The 8,665-nt window shown below is 51.9% G+C and overlaps 1 long non-coding RNA gene across 1 annotated transcript; it reads left to right on the top strand.

Moving 5' to 3' along the window:
- Window positions 1-4,784: 4,784 nt before the first annotated feature.
- Window positions 4,785-6,533, top strand: LOC148773983 (uncharacterized). The gene is made up of 3 exons (XR_016036147.1): window positions 4,785-4,999; window positions 5,467-5,548; window positions 6,146-6,533. It is a non-coding gene; the product is annotated as an uncharacterized LOC148773983 (long non-coding RNA).
- Window positions 6,534-8,665: the final 2,132 nt, after the last annotated feature.

Raw genomic sequence — 8,665 nt, 5'->3', positions numbered from 1 at the left:
CACTCTAATGCTGTGTCTTGTGGCCAGGTCTCCCTTGGTGAGGTGTTCTTTCCAGCAGCTTACAGACCCCCACGCTGTGCTCTCTCCCAGAAAGTCTGGGTGGGACCCTTCGTCCAGCTCCCACTGCCATGCCTACCCATCCCGGGAGCAGAAACTGCCCTGCCCTGGAGTGAGCCCTGGGCAGGGCCCGAGTTTTCTCCGGGCCGACCCAGGTTGCTGGGCCCTCACCACATGGTGGGGATCTGGGGTCCCTGGAAATGCGGGTCCCCAGTGCTGGCATCCTTGGGGGGTGTCGAGGATGGAGGGGGTGCACAAGGCTGTGTGGAGCGTGTTGGCTGGTCCTCTGGTGCGCGTTGTTGCTTCTGGCCTGGGGAAGATGGTGACCTCTTTCCTCTGCCTCAGAATTTCTGTCCTTTGTGCAATAAGAACAATTTTTGTTTTCAGATTTGGGGCAGAGAAGGGAAGAAACATTTTTTTGTGGGAGTAGTGTTGATTTCTCTGTTTCAGGTGTACAGCGTAGTGACTGACTTATGCATATACTCGTTCTTCTCGTGTTCCTTTCCCATTTAGGTTACTACAGAGTCTTGAGAAGAGTTCCCTGTGTTCTACAGTAGGTCCTCGTTATCTATTTTATATATGGTGCATGTTAATCCCAAGTTTCTAATTTATCCTTCCCTCCCACGCCTTAGGATTTTGTTTGACTTCATACACCTTCTTCCTGACAGGGCTTCCCTGGTACCTCAGTTGGTAAAGAATCCACCTGCAATGCAGGAGACTCCAGTTCGATTCCTGGGTTGGGACTCTCCGCTGGAGAAGGGATAGACTACATACTCCAGTATTCTTGGCCTTCCCTGTGGCTCAGCTGGCAAAGAATTCACCTGCAATGTGGGAGACCTGGGTTCAGTCCCTGAGTTGGGACTATCCGCTGGGGAAGGGAAAGGCGACCCACTCCAGTATTGTGGCCTGGAGAATTCCACGGACTATAGTCCATGAGTGGGGTCTGGACACAACTGAGTGACTTTCATTTTATTTCTTTATACACCTTCTGCCCCGGGACTGGGGTGTTGGCAGCATGGTTCCTCCAGGGACACGATGAAGCTGGGCGTGGCTGGGTGCCCGCACGTGCCTCTCCTAGTGTGTCAGGGCAGAGGGTGCCTGAGTCACAGTGGATGACGAGAACTAGGCTCAGAGTGATGTCAGCTATGACCATCTTCCTGATATGTGAGGTTACTGTCCCCACCTTATCCCTGGGCATAGAGTTCCTGGAGTGGATACCTGACCTCCTTGAAGGGTTCCTAGTACTTTTTTTTAAAAAGTTTTTATTGAATTTGTTACAGTATAGCTTTTGTTTTATTCTTTGGTTTTTAGGCAGCAAGGTATGTGGGAATCTTAGCTCCCAGAGGAGGGATCAAACCTGCATCCCCTATTTGAAAGGCGAAGTTTTAACCACTGGGCCCCCAGGGAACTCCCCTTCCTAGCACTTTTTGAAGAAGGTTTTGAAGATTTTTAACAGCAAAGCAACCACAGAAGAAATGAAATATAACACTGTCAGAATTTTAATTCAGGTCCACTATTCTACTCCCCCCCCACACACACACAATTTAGAGCGATGATATATAGTTATGCTGAAGAATTTTAAGATAGGATCAGAGGGTATATGGATAGAAATGTAACAAAGACATAGGTTTCAACAACATTTGAATTATCTTTATAATCAGCTTGTATATTACTCATTAATAATATATAATTATCACCTTTAAGGTAAGTGTTGCCATGTTTGGTTTAGACCAGTCACTATTCATTCCCTGAGGCTGGACACATTTGTTGTTTAAGCAAAAATTGTTTCATTAAAAGTGGAAAATGGCTTTGTGGTAGACCAAAAGTGGTGTCTGCCAAACCCTGGTTAATGGCCACGGGTCCCTTTGGGAAGGCTTGTGAGGAAAGTGCTGGCATGAAGCTGGGCTGTTTTCACAGGGCCAGCCTTAACGGGTACCCACCCTGCTTCCTTCAAGGACCTCTAGGTTTGTGAACTGACCTGATCTGGAAAAGTAGTGAGAGATCCTCTCCTCCGCAGTTAGGTCTCTGGTCATCAGACCTCTGGTTCTCTTGTCATACACATCCCATGGGATTCTACTGGCTTCCCATCAGTTTTGGCGCTAGTGGTCTGTTGATCCTGGCCAAAGGCAGGTGTCATAAATTAAGATGAAGTCATGCTGGAGTAGGGTGTGACCCTAATCCAAAATTCCCTAGCACCTTCAGAGACAGCATGGGTCCTACTGACATCTTGGCTTCAAACGTCCAGCCTTCACAACTATGAGACAGTGAGTTTCTGTGGTTGGAGCCACTCAGAGTCTGGTACTTTGTTGTAGCTGCCCTAGCGAATGGAAATTTCTCAGCAATGAACTTCCCAAAGCCTCAGTGAAGGGAGTATCTCCTGGGTCCTCTCCAGGGACTCAGGGAAAAGTTGTCCTGGATCAATTCAGTCCAACATTTATTTTGAATGAATGTGTGAATCTTTCCGAAGCTTTGGATTCTTTACATTATACCAGGAAGCAACTGACATCTCAACTGCATTTAGTGAGACCCAGTTTTCATTTCAGTCAAGCAACCAGACTTGCAGAACAACCCCCAGTAGCTTATGCTAGCACATTGAATCCCAAGTTCCGGGTAAGATTGCCCATATTGATAAAGTCTGCCTCCTCTAAGATGCCTACATAAAGTCTCTGCCCATATAAAGTCTGTATATTTTAGCTAATGTAAAATGCCAAAGTCTTAAGATTCCTTTGATACGTAAGCCATCCCCTGGGTTTGACTTTGTAATAAGGTCTCCACACATACTGGAATCCATCTCTAATTTAAGGAGTTAGGGAGAGGGGCTTGAGAAGACTTGACTCCCCTTGCAAAGAAACGACCTCAGGAGGTATCAGGAGAGGACACCTTGGTTAGGTGGGTAAGGGACGTGGAGAAGGGGTGGAAGTTGGTGGCAATCTGATTCCTCTGATTCTTTCATGTGCATCTTCATCTCACTTAATTCACCAACTTGGCATGTAAAGTACCTGCCATGTACTAAGCAGTAGGAATATAGCAGTAAGTGAAAGTGTTAGTCACTCAGTCATGGCTGACTCTGTGACCCCATGGACTGTAGCCCACCAGGCTCCTCGGTCCATGGGATTCTCCAGGCAAGAATACTGGAGTGGGTTGCCATTTCCTTCTCCAGGGAATCTTCCCAACCTGGGTCTCCTGCATTGCAGACAGATTCTTTACCATCTGAGCCACCAGGGAGCCCCACAGGGCCAAAGTCCCTGGCTCACAACACTGACTTTCTGGTGCTGGGAGATGCAGCAAAGAGACGAGTAAAGATGTGCATTGGGACGTCCCTGGCAGTTCAGTGGTTAAGGCTCCATGCTGCCAATGCCAGGGTGGGCCTTTGATCCCTGTCAGTGAACTAGGATCCCACATAACACGGGGTGCAGCGAAAAGATTGAAAAAAGAAAAAGATGTAGCGTAGTAGAGGGTGCTGGGACAGAGCAGAGGGCTTGGGACAGGGTTGTAAGAATGTAAGAAGGCCTCACCGAGAAGGCAGTCAATGTCCTGAGTGCATTAAGGACATTTCCGCCTTATGACATTTTCAACTTACAGGGGGTTTATCAGGACGTAGCCCCATCGTAAGTTGGGGAAGACCTGTCCCACGCTGGCAGCGATGGCTGTTCTAGTTTTGTCTCAGCCTGCCAGGGCTGCCAACACCTCTCCCTTCATCCTGGCTGGATTTCCACTGCCTCTCGCTCCAACCAGGCAAACATCCAGTCCGGATGCACCCCCATTTCCCTGGTCACCTGCTGACAGCTTTATCAGGTGGAAGAAACTGACTCCAACCAGAAGTGGAATTTATGAAAAGGAACGTGTGTTCCTCCCAGAACCACCAAGGGTGCAGAAGGACAAGACAGAGAGGTCATGCCCACATCACAGTTCTCTGGCAGACACTGCGGGCTGCTCCCCAGCTGCCAGGACCCCCACCATAGCTGAGGCTCTGCTGTCCTGCCGCTGGTCACCAGCCCTCTGAGCATGCCTCAGGGAAGGGACATCGGACCCCAGGAGGGTATGTCTGATTGGCTGGAGAAAGGAAGCTGAAAAGTGGGTCTGGCGTTTCTTCCTTCTGATATGGAGGAAGCCGGGGGAGGGGGGGCAGGTGCTGGTGAAGAGGAACAGCATGGACCCTGAGCTGTGCTCCACTTAGCTCTCACGCTCCTGGTGTGAAAGTCCTGTAGGGCACGGGCTTTCTGGGCATCACTGGGCATTGCTCTGGCGCCAGGCAGAGTTCCTATCTATAGTGTGGCTGCCACACTCTGTGTGTAAAAGTTCCAGCAGAAAACAGTCATTCTTTTTCTTTTTTTTTTTTTAATGTTTATTTATTTTTGGCTGTGCTGGGTCTTCGTTGCTATCCAAGGGTTTTCTCTAGCTGTGGCAAGTGTGGATTACTTTCTAGTTGCAGCACACGGGCTTGGTTGCCCCGCTGCATGTGGAATCTTCCCAGACCAGGGATTGAATCCATGTCCCCTGCATTGGCAGGCAGATTCTTAACCACTGGACCACCAGGGGAGTTCCTTTTATTAAAAAGAATTATTTATTTGGCCGTGCTGGGTCTGAGTTGCAGCGCGTGGGATCTAGTTCCCTGACCAGGGATTGAACCCAAGCCCCCTGCATTGTGAGCATGGGGTCCCAGCCACAGGACCACCAGGGAAGATCTCAGGAAATAGTCATTCTTAACAATGCATATTAGAGGAGAGCTCGCTAAAAGGGGCCTTTACAGAGCTGTGGGTGGATCTGGGTGACAGCACTCAGGGCTAGCATCATTGGGAGCCCTTTTCATCCCTAGGCCTCATGGACTGAAGAAAAATGCACAACCTGAAAGTTGTGAGTTAAGTTTTATTCGGGGACCTTAATGAAGACAAAAACCCAGAAGACAGGGTCTCAGAAAGCGCTGAGGAGTTGCTCTGAAGAGGTAAGGGAGGAGCCAGGATATACAGGCATATTTTGCTAGCGAAAACAAAACCATGTAGATTACTATCACAAAGAACCGACACCTCAAATGAATGATCCCAGCCCTGGTTTTTCTATGTGAGGGAAGATGCAAGCACTAGGTTCATTGGAATTATTCCTTAGATATGCATCTTCACTCTCCAGAGTCAGTGTCCAGAGCACAGAAGGCTTCCTGATTTTCTCATCCTGAATTCCCCTTAGGTGCATGTCCATGGTCTGCTGTGGTAGCTAATGGCTACATTCTTATAGAACTGGGATGAAAGTGAAAGTGTTAGTTGCTCAGTTGCATCCGACTCTTTGTGACCCCAGGGACCTTAGCCCCACCTTGTCCATGGGGTTCTCCAGACAAGAATACTGGAGTGGGTTGCCATTCCCTTCTCCAGGGATCTTCCCGATCCAGGGATCAAACTCTGGTCTCCTGCATTACAGGCAGATTCTTTACCACCTGAGCTGCCAGGGAAGGAGGAAAGAGAACCGAGATAGCAGGCAACATTCTTCACAGGAGTGCTGGGTAACGTTTCCTGTCCACAGCCTGCGGGGCCAAGGCTCAGGAGGGGAAGGGTTACTGGAGCCTGGTGGGAACTCCCCTTTCCCACTGGCTCCTGACCTCCTATTCAGTTCCTATGAGTGGCCGTTACAGAGGGGTCTCTTCAATCAGTCCCTCCCTGGGGCTCAAGATAAAATCTCAGTTTGTGGCTCTGAATGGAGGGAGGCAGAGCTGTAGCTGAGGGAGTGGGATGGAGGGGAGTGTCTGATTGCCCCAGGAAGGAAGAGCCCCACCCATGTACTCTCCTCCCACCTTCTGACCTCCTGCAGCTGCCTTCTGTGGACTCTAGAGGAAGGGAGAGAAAGAGGGAGCCCCAGGACAGGGTAGGGTAGAGGAAGGATGTCGAGGGAAGAGGAGAAGACAGGCTGGAACAGCCACTGAGTATGCTTAGTGGCAGAGGTAGATGTAGTCCAGCCTGGCGAGTGCTGGGGCAGTGAGGGTGGGGTGAGAGCAACCTGCAGAGTGGTGCTGTCAGCCCGTCCCCTGGGAGAGTGATTCTGGGCTGCTGCTCAGGGGAAAGCGGTCCACAGGCTAGAGGAGATCCTTTACTTCCTTTTCCAGTTGTTATCAAGCACCCGCTGTGTGCACGGCCCTGTGCTGGATGACAAGACAGAGTCCCAGCCTCACTTAGCCCCCAAGGTAGCAGAAGACACCCACATAACCCAAGGTGTGGTGCTGGGCTGGGGCTGTGGGAACACCTAGGGGAGTCCTAACCCAGACTTAGCATCTCCAGAGGCTTCTTAGAGGAGGAGCTGTTTAAGCTGGGAGCCAGGGAGGATGGGGGAATGTGTGTGGTGGATGCAGAGAGCAAGGAGGCACACGGAGCCCCAGTCAGTGCAGGAACTGAAATCATGACTTTGTCTTAAGAGCTGTGGGCTTCCCAGTGGCTCAGTGGTAAAGAATCCACCTGCCGGTGCAGGAGACCTGGGTTTGATCCCTGGGTCGGGAAGATCCCCTAGAGAATAAAATGGCAACCCACTGCAGTATCCTATCCTGGGAAATCCCATGGACAGAGGAGCCTGACAGGCTACAGGCCACGGGGTCACAGAGTCAGACACGACTGAGTGACTAACACTTTCACACGGTCAAGCTAGGTCCACAAATCAGTGGGTTTTTGGGGGGGGCTGTTCTGGGTCTTCGTTGCTGAGCAGGCTTTTTTCTCTGGTTGTGGAGGGAAGGGGCTGCTCTCTAGTTCTGGTTCTCATTGTTGTGGAGTGGGCTTCCCTGGGGGCTCAGACTGGAAAGAATCTGCCTGCAATGAACGCAGGTGGACCCAGGATGGATCCCTGCGTTGGGAAGGTCCCCTGGAGGAGGGCATGACAACCTACTCCAGTGTTCTTGCCTGGAGAACTCTATGGACAGAGGAGCCTGACAGGGTCGCAAACAAGTCGGACACGACTGAGCGACTAACACTTTTCACCTTTCAGTCTTGTGGAGCGTGGGCTCTAGAGCACAGGCTCAGTAGTTTTAGCGCATGGGCTTAGTTGCTCCGCAGCATGTGAGATCTTCCCGGATCCAGGATCAGACTGGTGTTTCCTGCATCATGGGTGGCTTCTTTACTGCTGAGCCACCAGGGGAGCCCCTCAGCAAAGTGTTTTCAAAGGCCAGGTGAAGGACAGAATTGCAGGATATGTGATCAGCACATGTGCAGTTCGGATTGACGGATGGAGAGGGAACAGGGTGGCTCACAGGTGTTAACTATCCTGGGGCTAATGGGCCTGATCATCAAGTGGTTACTTTCTTCCATTTGGTGGTAGTTTAAAGTTATGACCAACCTAGATGGTATATTAAAAAGCAGAGACATTACTTTGCCAACCAAGGTCCGTCTAGTCAAGGCTATGGTTTTTCCAGAGGTCATGTATGGATGTGAGAGTTGGACTGTGAAGAAAGCTGATCGCCGAAGAATTGATGCTTTTGAACTGTGGTGCTGGAGAAGACTCTTGAGAGTCCCTTGGACTGCAAGGAGATCCAACCAGTCCATCCTAAAAGGAGATCGATCCTGGGTGTTCATTGGAAGGACTGACGCTAAAGCTGAAACTCTAATACTTTGGCCACCTCATGCGAAGAGTTGACTCACTGGAAAAGACTCTAATGCTGGGAGGGATTGACGGCAGGAGGAGAAGGGGACGACAGAGAATGAGATGGCTGGATGGCATCACCGACTCGATGGACATGAGTTTGAGTGAACTCCGGGAGTTGGTGATGGACAGGGAGGCCTGGCGTGCTGTGATTGATGGGGTCGCAAAGAGTCGGACACGACTGAGCGACTGAACTGAACTGAACTTAGCAACTATAAAACAACTTAGGAAATGTGGATCAGGTAGTATTATCTCTGTACTTCTGAGAGGAGTGATGCAGCAGAGGACAGGGAGAAGAGCTCTGTCCTGGGAAGTCCCCATAGGGCTCCTTTCCATCCTGACCCACAGTGAGGGGGTGGTCAGCTGGGTCCCCACCTCGGGGTGCCCTGTGAGAGCCCAGTGCTCTGGCAGCCGGCAAGGATTTGGGCCAGCTGGTCCACCCTGAGCCAGGTGGTGGCCTACAGGGTGTCTGGAAGCAGCTAGTTCCTTTCCCTCAGGCTGAGCCAGCAGAGCCAGGCTTGCCCTGAGGCAGGGGTGAGCCTGCCTGACATCAGGGTAAGGAGACCTCCAGGATAGGGGTGTCACCCCAGGAGGCAGGGCGATGGAGTGTCATCGGAGATGGGGTCCCCCGGAAGCCTCCGAACTAGGCTTTCAGAAGGGAACCTGTGTCTGTTAGGCACCTACTGTGTGCGGAGGTCTGCTCTGGGGGCTGTCGCGGTCCCGCCTGGTCTTCAGGTACCTCCCGAGGACCGGGGATGTCCGGGCAGGTGGGGAACCGGAGGGGCGCGGCGGGGCTGCGTCCGGGCTGAGCCCGCAGCGCCCAATGGGCGCCCACGTGTTAGGAAGCTGATCCCCGCGAAGACCCTTCCCGGACCCGAGGCGGGGGCCCGGGGTGGGGGCGCACAGGGCCCCCGGAGGATCGGAGGCGACTCGGGTGGTCGCCGGCGGCCGGGCGCCGGGCCGCGAGGCGGGGCGGGGCGGCCGCCCGCCCTCCCGTCCCTCC

The sequence above is a fragment of the Moschus berezovskii genome, chromosome 24 (assembly GCF_049115385.1).
Source record: "Moschus berezovskii isolate FMDL1 chromosome 24, NW_MosBer_1.0, whole genome shotgun sequence".
Taxonomy (NCBI): domain Eukaryota; kingdom Metazoa; phylum Chordata; class Mammalia; order Artiodactyla; family Moschidae; genus Moschus; species Moschus berezovskii.
The sequence above is the reverse complement of the archived record's forward strand: the minus strand, read 5'-3'. Positions and strand labels throughout refer to the sequence as shown.